The 16,808-nt window shown below is 48.1% G+C and overlaps 1 protein-coding gene and 1 non-coding gene across 2 annotated transcripts in view; both read left to right on the top strand.

Annotated features, from left to right (window-relative positions):
* The window catches only part of PLXNA4 (plexin A4), a 482,931-nt gene that overhangs the window by 44,494 nt on the left and 421,629 nt on the right, over positions 1-16,808 (top strand). The gene's annotated exons all lie outside the window — the stretch shown is intronic.
* TRNAC-ACA (transfer RNA cysteine (anticodon ACA)) lies at positions 104-175 on the top strand. The gene has a single exon. It is a non-coding gene; the product is annotated as a tRNA-Cys (tRNA).

Raw genomic sequence — 16,808 nt, 5'->3', positions numbered from 1 at the left:
CACTGTTTGAGGCATTTACACCTGTTCACTCATTTAATCCCCACATGGTTTGTGCTATTGTGACCCCATTTTTTAAATTAGAGTGTACTGCTTTACAAGGACTTCCCTGGTGGCTCAGATGGTAAAGCGTCTGCCTACAATGCTGGAGACCCAGGTTCGATCCCTGGGTTGGGAAGATCCCGTGGAGAAGGAAATGGCAACCCTCTCCAATACTCTTGCCTGGAAAATCCCATGGACGGAGGAGCCTGTTAGGCTACAGTCCATGGGGTTGCAAAGAGTTGGACACGACTGAGCAACTTCACTTTCATACTGCTTTACACTGTTGTGGTTATTTCTGCTGTACAACAAAGTGATACAGCTATATGTACACATATATCCCCTCCCTCTTGATCACACCATCATGGTTATGTGGGTCATGAAGATCTTTTTAAAGCTGAGCACCGAAGAATTGATATTTTTGAATTGTGGTGTTCGAGAAGACTCTTGAGAGTCCCTAGGAGATCCAACCAGTCCATCCTAAAGGAAATCAGTCCTGAATATTTGTTGGAAGGACTGATCCTGAAGCTGAAAAACTCTAATACTTTGGCCACCTGATGTGAAGAACTGACTCACTGGAAAAGACTCTGATGCTGGGAAAGATTGAAGGCAGGAGGAGAAGGGGATGACAGGATGAAATGGTTGGATGGCATCACCGACTCAATGGACATGAGTTTGAGCAAGCTCTGGGAGTTGGTGGTGGACAGGGAAGCCTGGCATGCTGCAGTCCATGGGGTCGCAAAGAGTCGGACATGACTGAGTGGCTGAACTGAACTGAACTCCCTCTTGAGCTTCCCCCATCCCACCCCTCTAGGTCATCACTGAGCACAAGCTGAGCTCCCTGTGCTATACAGCAGCTTCCCACTAGCTATCTATTTTGCACATGGGAGTGTATTAGGTATTATGACCCCATTTTTATACATGGGAGCCTGAAGTTCAGAGAGTGACTCATCCAAGGTCACAAGACAGATGTGAGTTTTTCTCCAGGCTTGGCACTCCTGACCTCCTTGAGAAGCAGAAGAGAGGTGGGGAGCTGAGGTTCCAAGCCTGGGATAGAGTCTGGACTCCAGCCCTGAAGAATTCCTACCCTCTATGAACCCCAGTTTCTCCCCTTGTCAGAGGGCAAGAGTCACACCTACCTTGAGGAGGTGTGGTGAGGATTATCAGAGGTGATGGGGTCAAGCATAGAGCCTAGTGCTGGGCAGGTAGTGAGGTCTCAGTAACTTGCTCTTATGAAGGGGAAGATACTTTGATATTCAATCACAGAGAAAATCTCCTGACTGTGGGCACTGCCAAGAGTCTGTTCATCCAGGACTAAAGCAGAGTCAGGGAGCCAGGGGACCTGGGTCCTCATTTCTTGGCATCACATTTTTTCTTTTTTTTTGGTTCTCTTGGGTGAACTGCTGGAATAAGGGGGCACTGGACATGGGGTAGCTTCCATGAAGGTGAATGAGACGAATGAAGTGCTTGAATAGGAAGGGACCCCTTCCTTTTTCCTCCAGAGCCCCAAATCTGTGACTGATGTGAGAAAGAGGGTAGGAGGAGAAATGAGTCAGCTGGTTGGTCTCAGCTCAAAGGCCTTTAGGAAGAGCTGGATCTTGAGATGCATGAGAGTATAACCCCACTCCTTCCTCATGGTCCCACGAAAGCCCACCAGTCAGATCACAGGTCCTCCCTGCCCCGGCCCTCCCACAGAAGCCTACGGTGGACCAGGACACGGACTATGGTCTGCCACATTTCAGTGTGTATTGCCATCCGTGAGGCAGTATCTGAAAGTAAAGCAGCGCTTATGGGGAAGGTCAGCATTCATAATGCGTTCACAATGGTGAATCTAAATCCAGATATGAAAGCAGTCTTCTGAATCATTTTGATTTCTTTTCTTGGAGAAGGGAGTGACTTCTGGTCTGGTTAGGTGGCCCTGTGACTTGTAATGTGGGTAGTGAAGAGTTTGTGCTGGCAGTAGAAGGGACAGAGGACGGCCTCTTCATTCTCTGGTCCCTTGCTAGCACTTGCACTTCCTATTCTTTTCTAGCCATACTCTTATTATAGGCATCTTTTAAAGCCATTTGTCCATTTTGAAAAACACGGGATGGTAAAAATGCAATAATGCAGTGCATCATAAAACCCCTTAGCTGATGCAGATATGCAGCCATATCTTGCTCATACTGCTGGCAAATTCAGGTGTGAGGGGACCACACGAGTCCCGCCCAGCTCTGCCCTCAGGACACCTGCTCTCCCTGCAGGATACAGGCCTGTTGACATGTTAACCCAGGGCCATGCTGGTTCTCTGTGTCGAATATTTGTAGAGCTGTTATCTTTCATTCTTTTGAGATAAAAATATATTTAAATAGAAACTCTAGTATTTTCTTCCCATATCTCCTTATTTTGGAGACCAGTAAAAGAAAACACCTTCTGCACCAGCCAACCTAGCATCTGTCCCATTTGCTCTGACTCTCACTCGGAGACTCCTTCCTGCTCCATGTGCTCTCTCCTCACCTCCCTGCCCCTTGTGTCTGTAAGCATGTGTATGTCTCCATGGGGATGTCCCTTACAGCCAGGCTCTCGCCTCTGCACTGTGGTAGGGACACAGCATAGGGAGACCGTGCTTCTCTCTCCTGGAAGAGGAGATGCCCCTTCCTTACTGGGACCCCTACAGCAGGAGTGCATCTAATGGTGGGAGGAATTAGTAGGACAGGTGGCCCCGTAGTCGGTCAGTTGGGGAGCCCTAGATTAGGGTCGGGGAAGAATAGAATTGCTGATGGATCTCACTAGGTATCCCTCTTCTGGCCAGGCAGAGAGAAGCAGTGCATCCTTTGTTTATGCTGACCAGTTATCCATTTGGTCAGTTATCCATTTGGTGGCTCAGATGGAAAAGAATCTGCCCACAATGTAGTAGACTTGGGTTCGATCCCTGGGTTGGGAAGATTCCCCTGGAGAAGGAAATGCCAACCCACTCCAGTATTCTTGCCTGGAGAATCCCATGGACAGAGGAGCCTGGTGGGCTACAGTCCATGGGTTGCATGGAGTTAGGCCCAACTGAGTGACTGTCAGTGACTATCCATTTCAGTGTGAGCTCCTGCTCCCCCTTCCTCTTCACCTGCCTCCCCTCACCCCTGCAACCTCCCTTATCCCTCATCAATCTTCCTCTTTAGTGGCCTTTTCTTCTGAGTCAGCTCAGCCTTGGCAGTCATCACTGAGTGGCCATTTTGTTTCCCAGCCTCCCTTTCTTCAGCCCCTCCCCAGCAGGTCCCCCCTCCCCCCATCAAAGGAATGTCCTTCAGTCTCATTGCTTCTGTTGTTGGCGAGATGCCAAAACAAGCAGAACCCCTTAATGTGTCCTTTAGAACCCACAGCGGTCTGGTTCTACAGGCAGTGGGTCCAAGCCAGAGTTCCAGAGTCCCAGGATGATGTGGCTTTGCTCAAGGAGGTGGCTTGGTCTGGGGTGATGGTACCAGGGATGCCCAAGGCAGGCAGTGAGCAGAGGGGAGGCGAAGTGGTGCTGGCAGTGGGTGGAGGAGGGGGCCTGCTGGGCTTGCAGCCTGTGTGTGGAGAAGCCCCCAGACTCCACGGAGTCAGAGCTCCCTGAGGTGGGCTGGGCAGCAGCAGCTTCATAGATGAGCAGAGCACAGGAAGAACAGAGGCCCAGAAGCATCAAATGAGAGAAAAATGGTTTTCATGTGAAGCCAAGGTTTTTTGTTTTAAGTAAGCACAAGGGACTCCTGTTGTGGAGGAGAATCTTTGAATTATTGGAAGATGCTTTGGGGATGGAAAACCGGGCTGAGGCTGGCCTCTGGGGATTTGGGGGAACTCTTTGAACAGGGATGTCTGGAGACCCTTCTCCAAAGCTTAGCAACTGGTCCACAGGACAAGTTAAGTCTTTTCATGTTGGAGGCCTCAGTTCAGTTCAGCCACCCAGTTGTGTTTGACTTTGTGACCCCATGGACTGCAGCACACCAGGCCTCCCTGTCCATCACCAACTCCCGGAGCCTACCCAAACTCATGTCCATTGAGTCGGTGATGCCATCCAACCATCTCATCCTCTGCCATCCCCTTCTCCTCCTGCCCTCAATCTTTCCTAGCAGCAGGGTCTTTTCAACATCAGGGTGTTAGAGGCCTCACCCCCATCTGATTGCTGACTCTGTGGCATGCCCAAGGATGTGGCTACTCTGATGGGGCTGAAAGCACTGGGAGGGACATTCTAGGGTCCATTTATGGTCACACGAGACTGATCATTTATCCTTCCAACTCCTGTTGGGCACTTACAGTGGGTTAGGTGCTGAGCTCTGAGCCTTGAACTATACATAAGAAGCATGTCTTCACCTCATTAGGGCTTAGGTAGCTGCCAAGTGAATACAGGTATAAACGTGATGGCAACTGCAAAGTTCAAGTGATAAGTTCTGATATTTGCACACATTGTTTTGGAAACTCAGGGAAGGAAAGAGATTCCTTTGGCTTGGAGGTTAGGGGGGCTTTGTGATGGTGGTAACCATTTATGCAAACTGCCTCAGTTATTCCTCATCACAATCTAGAAGGCAGGTCTTACCCTCATCCCCATTTTACAGTTGAGGAACTGAGGTCTAAAGGGAATAAGTAATCTGTCCAGGGTCAGATTTGTAAGGGCAGAGCTAGAGAAGAGAGAAGAAGGGAATCTTAGGCAAAGGAAACAACTTGACGAAGGCGTGAAGGCAGGAAAGCATGGGACAAGTATCAGCAGTGAAGAGGAGTTCTATTCGAGTGAAATGATGAAAGCCAGATGGAGGAGGTATTTGAACACAAAGCTAAGCCTCTCCTTCATTCTGTAGACAATAGGGAGCCACTGAAATTTCCCGAGTAAGAGGGTGTCTTGATCGGAGCAGACAAGCAGTCAGGAAAGAAGAGTATCAGATGTGTAGAGAATTAAGAAGTGACTCTTACAGAGCATGTGAGAGGTAATTCACTGTGCCCAGAGGCGTATTACTTTGGACAATGCAGGAGAGAAAATTTCTTTTCATTTTGGTAAGAGGTAACTCATTTCACAAGAATGAAGGGAAAGTGGTCCGCATTTCAATTCCTTCCAATTCCATCTACACATTTGCACCTATTACCCTGACCCCCAGACTGGTCTCTAGTTATCACCGCTTTATTCTCTTCCTGTCTCCTTACTGGATATTTTGATACCAGTGCCAGTTGCTTTCTAGATATCTCTCTCAACATTTTACTGGAATGAATCTAAACATTTTTTATGCCTTCAGACATTTATTGCCTTTGAGGGAGGTGGTTGGTGAGTGCACAGAGCACTAAGCTTAGGTTCTTGGTCCAGGCTGTAGCTCCTTTTGTGGTTCTAGGACACACGATTTTGATTTTGAGTTTCTGCATCACTTTGCCGACAAAGGTCCGTCTAGTCAAAGCTCTGGTTTTTCCAGTGGTCATGTACAGATGTGAGAATTGGACCAAAAAGAAGACTGAGCATTGAAGAATTGATGTTTTCAAATTGTAGTGCTGGAGAAGACTCCTGAGAGTCCCTTGGTCTGTGAGGAGATCAAACCAGTCAATCCTAAAGGAATCAACCCTGAATATTCACTGGAAGGACTGATGCTGAAGCTGAAGCTCCAATGCTTTGGCCTCCTGATGTGAAGAGCTGACTCATTGGAAAAGACCCTGATGCTGGGAAAGATTGAGGGCAGGAGGAGAAGGGGACGACAGAGGATGAGATGGTTGGATGACATCACTGACTCAATGGACATGAGATTGAGAAAACTCTGGGAGATAGTGAAGGACAGGGAAGCCTGGCGTGCTGTAGTGCATGGGGTTGCAAAGAATTGGACACAACTTAGTAACTGAACAACAACGGCCCACAAGATGGGGATTATAACCCCGAAGCAAGTGAGAAACATGAGGTGGTGGGAAGAGAAATGTGAGTCCGTGTATCAGTGGTCCTCAAAGTGTGGTCCCCAGGCAGCAGCAGTGTTGCCTGGCAGTTTGCTAGAAATGCATGTTCCTGAGCCCTGCCCCATCATGGGAAGGTACCTAATCTGGGACTCAGGGGCCCAGACCGCTGGTGTTCTGACTCTGTGGGCAGTGGAGGCTGGTGTCCAGCGGCCCCTGCCCTCACCTGGGCTTGCCACCTCTCCTGCTCAGGACTGGCTGTCAGTGGTACTCATCCACTCTGACTGCACTATTAGAGCAATCACTTGGGAATCAAGTGGTTATTGCTTATTTTAAAAAGCAACATTTTATTGTTTTATAATTAATTTTGAATAACTATTGCTTTTTAAAGAATACTGATATCTATCCCACATCTTTTGGGTGAGAGTTTCTGGGGATGGGATCCTGGGTCTTTGCTTTTTACAAAGCTCCCCCAGTAATTCTGATGCACAGGAAGTTGAAATGATTTTCCACACAGCCTTCTTATCCAAAATACAACACTTTTGTATTCTTCATGTTGATTTTGTTTTACTCTCAAGAACACCGTGAGGTAGGTAAGAGAGATGTTGTTTAGTTGCTCAGTCATGTCCGACTCTTTGTGACTCCATGGACTGTAGCCCACCAGGCTCCTCTGTCCATAGGATTCTCCAGGCAAGAATACTGGGGTGGGTTGCCATTTCTTCCTCCAAGGGATCTTCTCGACCCAGGGATCGAACCTGTGTCTTCTGCATTAGTAGGCGAACTTTTTACCACTGAGCCACCTGGGAAGCCTCAGGAGAGATGTAGCTTGTTTAAAAACAAGGATGCAAGTACATAGAGTAGATAAGGGACTTGAGTGGATATAAATGGGTGGGGCTGGAAGGAGGCATGTGTTTACCATTGTTCCCTCCAATTGCTGTTAAACAAGGTGACACCAACATTCAGGCAGCAAGTGGCCTCCGGGTTGGGTACCCCACAGTGGAGTTACCATAGACCAGGGTCTGTATCCAGAGATGGAGAGATTCTCAGGACTGACTCAGTCTAATTCTCTGGGATATTGATATTTAAGGTACAAATGCCACCTCATTCATTGTCGTGGAGTCTGTTCTAGTTAATGGAAGAAAGGTGCTTGCTCTCCTAGATACCCTTCTTGGCTCCATGGTGGCCGGGTATCTGGGGAACCCCTGTGTAACCTGAAGGTTTCCTGGGTGAGTCAGTGAGAGGCTTTCAGCTGCTGTTAACAGAACCCAAAGGATAGTGTGGACAGTAAGTGAATGACCATCTCCCATGAGACGACTGCAGGTTGGTGCCTCCAGGTGGGACCGTTCAGTGGCTCAGCATCCAGTGATAAGGTGGGGTGATGGGTCACCCCCTCCCCAGGTACTTCCTTTCCTCCGCTCAGCCACAGTGGGTATATCAGTGATGCCTCCCCTCCCGTTCAGGAGAAGCCTGCAGCAGTTGATGGCCCCAAGGGTGGTGGACTCACCAAGGGTGAGGAAGAGGACTGTTCCTCTGCGTGGAGTCCCCAGCAGGCTTCCCATTCGGTCCAGTGGGCCAGGCTTGAGTCTCATGGCTGTTCCAAAGCTCATTACTGGCAGGGGGAAGGGGACCCCCATGATTGGCTTAATCCAGTCATGATTACCCACTAGGACTGGGATTCACTGGCTTATTCCAATCTTGATTGGCCCCCTTCTGAGGTGAGGCTGCTTATGGAGGCGGTACTCCTGAATAAAGCTGGGGGGATATACCAACAAGAAAGAATAAGGGGTTCAGCTGGCTCAAGGGAGAAATGTGGAATTGGAGCCAGGAGGCTGGTATCATCCATGCCATGGAGAAGCCTGGTGACCAACTGCTGTCGTTCCTCCCAGTGGGTAAGCCCCACACTCATGTCTGACGGCCACTCCCATGCTCTCTCCCTGGTTGGTATGAGATTAAAACTCAGCAGTTCATGCTGGTTTGCTCTGTACTCCAGGCCGACTGCCCTGAGTTGGCTAATATCTTCTTTATTCAGACTACAGCCTTCTAGAGTTACATTCTTGTCTTGACGAAGAAATCATGTCACCCCGAGTGGACTTTGGCTTGCTGCTCTTTCAGTAGTGATCTGGGGACACTTATTTCCTGTAAGGTGGCTTCTGCAGATATCTGCTGCTTCCGTGAGGATGTCTTTATCATTAGTAAATTAACTCTCTGAAGGTGACCTTATCTCCTCGTTCCAGGGGCTTCTTCCGGTAGCCTGTCTGTGCAAACTCCATCAGCTACCTCTCAAGGGATGTTTGAAGATGCTGTTCGAATCAGCACCAGGGGTCGCCTAGGTGGAGGTTGAATCTGGTACCCAGGGAACATGCAGGCAGGTGGCATGGGGGGTTGGTTTGGGCAAATACAAACGTGACCGTGATGTGGCCGGGTGTCAATTCAGGTGGGAATACGGGTCGTTGGTTGGTTGCCTCATCGATCTTTACAGGCTGAGCATTTTGCCTTATTGATTTTTCACTGTCGACTGACTCTTGTTCATTGTTCACTTAGAGATCGCTTCATTTCTTTTCAATTCATTTTTCTGTGCCCGTTTGACACTTTACCACACTGTGTTTTCCTTCCTTGATGTGGTTGCTGATCACCCCTTTCCTGGGACAATCTCAGTGACCCTTGGAAAGGCCTTTAACCTCTCTGAGCCTCTGTTTCCTCATCTACTCAATGGAGAGGATAATTCCTCCCCAAAGCATCTAGAAGGTAGGGAGGTGGGCAGGTGGGGATCTGGGAGAGTAGAGGTGCTAGCAGGATTTGCTTGGTCAGGGAATGATGGCCTTGCTCAGACCTGGCACTGGAGGAAGAACCTCCACTTGAGGAGGGGTGGTGACTGAGATCCTGCTCTCCCCCAGAGATTGGGATTTTTCCTGCTGATAACTGCAGCTTCAGCTGCATTGGCTCCCAAGGATGGGATGTATCTTCCTTAGAACCTCAGCCCAGGAATGGATTTACAACTTCCCATTTATATCTAATAGCACGGTTGAGACAAAGCTGGACATTTTAATAGTATTTTGCCTAGGGCCTGGCTATCATAAAAGGAAAATAAATACTGTAACAAGTCATTGTGACTTCCAAGTTATGGTTTATTTCTCTTCATCGGTAGATGAACACGCACTGTACTGCCATCTCCACTGTCCTTTTTTGACCCCTGGCTGGATCCCAGCCTGCCTGCCTGCAAAGTCACTTCAGTCGTGTCCAACTCTGTGTGACTGCATAGACAGCAGCCCACCAGGCTCCCCCGTCCCTGAGATTCTTCAGGCAAGAACACTGGAGTGGGTTGCCATTAGAAGCCCTTTAAAGTTTAGGCATAAAGACTGGGGACCAGAGAGGGATGGGAATCCCCTGTCCTGCCTGCAAAAGTGTGCCCATTTGGGAAGCCACCTCTTACCTGGATGACTGATGCCACTTTGGTCACCCCTTCGTGAGACCAAGATAGAGGCTCATTATCCTCAAACAAAGCAGCAGCCCCCACAGGGGCACCGCAAACGCCTTCACTACAGGCCGAGAGGCAGTGAGACTTCCAAGCCAGGAGCCTTGAAGTTGAACCTGCTCTTTGGCTGGAGGATGGAGGGGCGTTTGAACCTGGGAATGAGTTAGGAATGTCTGAAGCAGAAACCCATCATTTGTTCACAGAGACACACTTTATGTGTCTTCCTTTGTCTGTGTTTGTTTTGTTTCCCCGTCAGATTTCATATTATCATAGAGAAAATTGTGGCCGTTCTCAGCTGTGTAAGGAGGAGGAAATGGCAGCCCACTCCAGTATCCTGGCCTGGAGAATCCCCATGGACAGAGCAGCCTGGTGGGCTACAGGCCATGGGGTCACAAAGGGCCGGACACGACTGAGCGGCTTTCACTTCACACTTCACTTCAGCTGTGTAAGAGGCAGCAGGAGAGGGTGTTCTCACGGCCGTGTAGTCTTCTGCTAGAAGATTAGAAGTGGGGATGCTGTGTGTCCTGGGGCTGTGACGATGGTGGACACAGTGTGTTATGGGAGTGGGCTTTTGGCCGAAAGGAACATCAGGGGGACAGAGTCCAGACCACTTCTTCCAGATGCTTCTCTCACCTGGAGATTTTCCTTCTAGACCTAAAGCTTGATAGCTGTGTGTGTGTGTGTTTTAATGAGTGAAGCAAATTACCTTAAATTTCTCAATCTACTTGACAGGGTTTTTATAAAGACTAAGTGAGAAAATAGATGGAACAGTATTTTGAAGCCTGGAAGCCAGCATACCAACATTTCCCAAAGTGTGGATGTGAAACAGTGTTCCTAGAGACATTAAAAGGCATTAAGCAATGGAAGATATTAATAGGTATTAAGCATCTGTAGTCAAACATGTTTGAAAAACTCTGGTTAATAATCCTTCAATGGGTGTCTTCGTCAAAAGACTTCTCAGGACTTTTAATAATAAGCACCTGAGGTCGCAAAGAGTTGGACACAATTTAGTGACTAAACAACAGCAACAAAGATGCAAACTGACTGTCTAGGAGGGTGACTGGTGTTTCCCAAACTTGGTTCATCAGGGACCCTTTTAGGGCAAAGCTTTGTGAGGGCCTGATGTTCTTCGTGTTGCCATGTCATGGTAAGTGTGCAGGTTTGGAGTTGCAGGTGTTGTTAGGGGGTATGCTTTCATTCAGGAAGCTTCCATGGGCATTTATCCTATTACATTTTCTCATTTCAACATTTCTTCCCATTCTCACCAGTGTCCATGAAATGGCAACTGTGAGCAGGAATTACTTAGAATCCAGAAAAGTTTCTTTGACAGGGGAAGTCCATGTTTTCAAATTAAACACTGTCTTACTCTATGTGCTACAGCGTAGATGAACCTTGAGGACATTATGCTAAGTGAGATAAGCCAGACATAGAAGGACAAGCACTGTATGAGTGCATTTAAATGAGGTCCCTAGAGTAGTCAAATCCATAGACAGACAGTGGAATATTAGCTGCCAGGGGCCTGCAGGGAGAGGGGTTTGGTGAACTGGTGTTTAATGGGTACAGAATTGCAGCTTGGGATGAAGGGAAAGTTCTGGAGATGGATGACAGTGATGGGTGCACCACAATACAAATGTTCTTAATGGCACTGAACTGTGCAGTTAGAAATGGCTACAGTGGTTACAGCCCCTATATGTGGAATCTGAAAAGTGATGCAAATGAACTTGTTTACAAAACAGAAACAGACTCGCAGACATAGGAAGCAAGCTTATGGTTACCAAAAAGGAGATGGTAGGGATGGAATAGGAGTTTGGAATTAAAAAACGGCTATATATAAAATAGATAAACAACAAAGATTTACAGAATAGCACAGGAAGTGCCTGGGCTTCCCAGGTGGCTCAGTAGTAAAGAATCTGCCTGCCAATGCAAGGGACACAAGGGAACATGGGTTCGATCCCTGTGTCAGGAAGATCCCTAGAGAAGGAAATGACAACCCACTCCAGTATTCTTGCCTGGGAAATCCCACGGACAGAGGAGCCTGGCGGGCTACAGTCCTGGGATTGCAAAAGAGTCAGACGTGACTTAGTGACTAAACAACAGGCTGCTGCTGCTGCTAAGTCGCTTCAGTCGTGTCTGACTCTGTGCGACCCCATAGACGGCAGCCACCAGGCTCCCCGTCCCTGGGATTCTCCAGGCAAGAACACTGGAGTGGGTTGCCATTTCCTTCTCCAATGAATGAAAGGGAAAAGTGAAAGTGAAGTCGCTCAGTCGTGTCCGACTCTTGGTGACCCCATGGACTGCAGCCTACCAGGCTCCTCCATCCATGGGATTTTCCAGGCAAGAGTACTGGAGTGGGGTGCCATCGCCTTCTCTGAAAAAATAGGCAACTATATTTAATATCTTATAATAACCTATCATGGATAAGAATATGAAAAAGAATATATATACACACATCTATTAACTGGATCATTTTGCTATACACCTAACACAATATTGCAACTCAACTATAGTTCAATAACAAAGAAGAAAAATGGTTAAAATGGAAAATTTTTACCTTATGTAGATTTTGCCACAATTTTCTTAAAAGTTAATATTAAAAGGTCTTATCCTTATTCTGAATTCTTTTGATTTCAGTCTAATTTCTTAAACTTTCACTGGTTAGCATAACTGGGTGCCCAAGATGCTCTTTATAGCTTGGAGAGAGAGTGAAGAGAGAGCTCATTGCTAAGAAGTATATGATTGATGCTGAATATCCTTTACCATTTCCACTCTTTTAATATTATTAATTTTGGCTACAAATTTATGAGCTTACAAATTAGCCTGTACTTCATAAGCATTTGCAATTTCCCTTTAGTAAAATGGAAACTTTGATGTGATAGTTTTTCTTTCACAAAATGTAAGTGTAAAATGCCAGGTCTCTTAGGAAAATATTTTAGTTGGCATCCCTCTTTGCCAGCGAAGGTCCCTTGGTTCAGTCTCTGCCTCTACCAAAGGCTGATGCAAGCAGGATGCCTCTGGGGTTTTCTGCAGGCATGTTAGGTACTGAGAATCAGTTTCTCATCTAGAAAATAAGGATACCATTAGCATCCACTTGGAGCATTTAAATGAGATGCTTTATGTAGACCACACAGCTGGGTTCTCTGTGAGCCACTTCCCTCCATGATTCCCTTCCATCCCAGCATGTAGACTCTGCAGACAGCCTTGCCCTTGATGTTCCAAACTGAACTCTTGACATCTTTCCTTATTTGCCCTGCTCCTCCCTGCTGCTGCTGCTGCTGCTGCTACATCGCTTCAGTCGTGTCCGACTCTGTGCGACCCCATAGATGGCAGCCCACCAGGCTCCCCCATCCCTGGGATTCTCAAGGCAAGAACACTGGAGTGGGTTGCCATTTCCTTCTCCAATGCATGAGAGTGAAAAGTGAAAGTGAAGTTGTTCAGTCATGCCTGACTCTTAGCGACCCCATGGACTGCAGCCCACCAGGCTCCTCCATCCATGGGATTTTCCAGGCAAGAGTACTGGAGTGGGGTGCCATTACCTTCTCTGTGTTCCTCCCTGCTAAGTCGCTTCAGTCGTGTCCGACTCTGTGTGACCCCATAGATGGCAGCCCACCAGGTTCCCCTATCCCTTGGATTCTCCAGGCAAGAACATTGGAGTGGGTTGCCATTGCCTTGCCTTCCCCATATCAGTAGAAAGGAACTACCATTCACCCAGGTGCTCCGGCCAAAATCAAGGTGGTATTATAAATATTCCTCGTATTTCCATATTCACCAGTAAGCCCTACTGGAACAATGATGACCCTGTTTTCACCTATAACACCTGAGTCAGGCCTCCATCACCCCTCAAGGAACTCCGGCAGGTCACCTGTTCCACCCTCAAATCATCCTCCACGTGGAGCCAGACTGAGTTGGTCAATGATACACTGATCGTGTTACTGCCTTGCTCAAGACCTTTCCGTGACCTCCCACCCCATTGGGAATGAAACTCTCATTCCTCCCCTGGATTTGAATGTCCTCTGTCATCTGTCCCCTGCCCTTCCCTCGGACCCCATTACTCACACGTCCCTGCTTGCCCAATGCCTTCCGGCAGTTCAGTCTTCTGCCTTTTCCTTGCCAAAATCTGCCCTCTTCTCAGAGGTTCTCACTCACTCTGTCTTTGCCCTGGCATGCTGTGTCCCCAGATCGTTGCATAGCTGGCTCCTCCTTGTCATTTGTTAAGTCCTCTTCAAGCATCACCTGGGAGGCACCTCTACTGGCCACTACAGCTGGGGAACACCCTGCCCCCGAAGTTATTCTGTATTAAATGACTATCCTTTTTTAAAAAAAAATAACTTCAAAAATTTGAAAATAACACTCTCTGAAAATAACTATTCTTCCTGTTTATTGTCCGTCTTCTTCCTGTTAAATGTAAGCTCTGTGACATCAAAGATCTTTTTGTCTTACTCACTGTGCACCCTTGGAACATAGGTTTCTGGTATGTAGTAGGAGCTGATTAAGTGTTGTTGATGAATGCAGAGATAGACTTGGGTCGCCCACCCTGCTTGCTACTTGGCCCCTTATATCATTCCTTGGCCACTGAGAACTTGTCTACTTGTGCCATCTCCTTGGTCTGAAGGAAAGGGTCCCCTCCCATCACATGCAAGCCATCAAAGTATATGGAGGTCATGTCGGTACAAAATTGTTCATACTCTAACAGGCTAGGAGGCCTCCCTTTCCTCCCAGCTAACCACTGCATTGGTCACATAGTCTTTATCTTCTCAACTTATCCCCCACCCCACTTTTGACATGCCACCCTCATTGATGGCTCTGATGGGTGGCCTTGTGGTTTACAGGGAAGTGTTGGGTCCATCAGAAGACCTGAGTTGTAGACATATGAAGAGCAGGGCTTTGGGAACTTAATGGAATTATCTGAGTCTCTGTGTCCCCATCTGGCCAGTAATAATAATGGGTTGGATGGGGATGGATATATACTTTTGGAGTCATGAGGGCTGATTGCATATGAAGGAGAATGTGGAAAGCCAAATATAACCCACAAACAAGAGGTGATGGTGGTGGAATTTCAGGCCGTGTGAGAGGAGGAGGTTGGCCAGTGCTGGCACGTGTTCTCTCTGAGTGGAGCATTGCATGGTTCCATCCACTGAGTGATGTGCAGAGCAGATTCGTAAGAGCTGCAGGGTCTACTTCAAGGTCTCTGGGGTTTCACAGTGGGTTTGATCCTCTATCACACCTTGGATCCACCTCTTGGACTCTTGTGCCCCCGGTAACACAGCTAGGAGGTCCTGAAACGAGGTGTCAGCAGCATCCAGTAGGATTCCTTCCTCTGCTTGGCCTTGCCCCGGCCATCCAGCACCCTGCCCCCCGTGTTCTTGTCACCTGGAGAAGGAGGAGGGGTTGACCGATTCATAGGGGTGCTATGGGAGGGACCAGGCTCCCTCGGGAATGCTGGCGAGAGGGCCTGACCTTGATGTGGGGGCAGAGGTGGACTCTTTGAGACCCATGCTGTGTGGCGTCTGCAGTGATGGGCACCTTGGAGAATGGTCTTGGAGGGCCTTTCCCATTCTGTGCCTCGCTTGAGAAATGGCGGCAGAATGGGGATTCAGATTTCCTGCTCCTTGTTCATATGTTGCTGGCACCAATATGGAAATAGAGAGAGGTCTCAGCAAAATGGTGTGCGGTGGGCGGGGGCAAAGGAGTTGGAAGATAAGACTGTGTTAGTTAATGGAGAATCATTGCCAGAACCCACAGGTCTCCTTGGTCCTTTGATTCATAGGTGTGTGTCCAGCAGGTGGGAGGGGCAGGATGAGATGGTGGCTCAGGTCCCCCAACTGCCTGGGACCCAAACACCTAAAGCCCATGAGAATAAGGAGAGAGTGCGGGGCTAAGAACCTCCTGCTTAGGAGGTACGGCCTCCTAATACTACCATTACTTGATCAAATATTTTAAAAATTCAGTGTTGCCTTGGTGATAGAGATTATTTCCAAACTTGAAGATATCAAATACCCTATTTTGCTAGCTCCTTGTCTGTTTACAGGTAATAGTGCCTGGTCCCCAAACTTTGTTCCAGTCGATTCTGAACTTTTTTTTTAAAGGAGTGAATATAGCTCTGTTCGGCTTCCGGCTGCAGGGGAGATTTCTGCCAAGATTTGCGGCACGCAGCTGAAATGTGTTTTGTATTTTATGAGCTTTGGCTCATCGTGGAATTAAATAGCACTAATTACATGAATATAGACCAGCAAGGGAGACAACTGTTCACTTCCTGATTTTCTGGGGGATTGAAAAATAAAGGGAGGAGGAGGACAAGGAGGGGACCAGGGAGGGAGCTCTCTCACCAGACATTAGGTGACACAGAAGTGCAGTTATTTAGCCTAAATCTGCTCCAAATGGCCTGTTCCCTCATGTTGCCCCTGCTGGGTGGAGTCACTCACTTCCTGCAGCAGGAAGACCTTGTGGGCTGGAAGGCAGGGGGTCAGGGTATGGGATGCAGGGCTGCTCTGAAGGAGCTGGCACTGATGCTCTGGGTGGGAAGAGGCATTCTGGGAACAGAGTGGTACCTGGGAGAGATGCTGAGTGCAAGGATCTGAGCGCAGTGGGTTCCCATCTGGGTCCCCCTGGCAATCTGCTTCTAGCATCCTTTCCAAACCTATTGACTTTTTTTAGTTAGAAAAGTCTACTGAGAGATTTCCAGCCATCTAAAGAGAGGAATTTCTATTCTTTTAAAAATTTTCTCCTCTTGAGGAAGATAGGAGATGAAATAGGCAGGATGTCCTTATCGTGGGGTGGTGGTTAAGCCCTTTAGTGGGTGGGGGAGCCTCAGAACTTGGAGGCCTCCTGCTGATTCTTCACTCAACTGTCGAGAGACTTGGGGTCCTCAGAGGCTGGGAGCAGTGAAGGCCCCTCCTTGGAGGGTTAACTTGCTCTCTAGAGTCTGACTCAGTGAATTGGCCGATGCCTGAGCTGACAGTGTGTCCTGCTCCAGCAATCCTTACTGAGAGAGAGAAAATAGGTTCAATGAGTGTGATGGAAGCCGGCTTAACAGCTGCATGCCCTGCGTTCTCCAGGGCCAGATCGTGGGACTTGACCAGCGGGCCCTCCCAAAGCACCTCACAACTTGGACTTTAGCCACTACAGAGCCTTCAAGTGAAGATGCAAAGAGACTCGAGAGAGAGACTTCAGCACCAGCCTTCAGTTTTGCAGTGAACACCCACCCCTGGGCGTCATCACCCTCACCATTTCACGGCAAAGGCCACTTGTGGAACCCTCCCCACATCAGTGTCAGCCTGTGCTCCACGCAGCCTGAAATGCTTCACTCTCACTCCGTCTAGAATTAAGTCCAAAAGAAGCATAATGAGTGACCTTGACTCAGCACCCTGTTTCCAGAAATGCCATTTTACAGATAGAAACACTGAGGCATCAAGAAAGCAGGACTGTGGCCAATGAGAAG

Source organism: Bos javanicus, chromosome 4 (assembly GCF_032452875.1).
Source record: "Bos javanicus breed banteng chromosome 4, ARS-OSU_banteng_1.0, whole genome shotgun sequence".
Lineage (NCBI taxonomy): Eukaryota > Metazoa > Chordata > Mammalia > Artiodactyla > Bovidae > Bos > Bos javanicus.
This window is presented reverse-complemented; position numbering and strand designations above follow the sequence as displayed.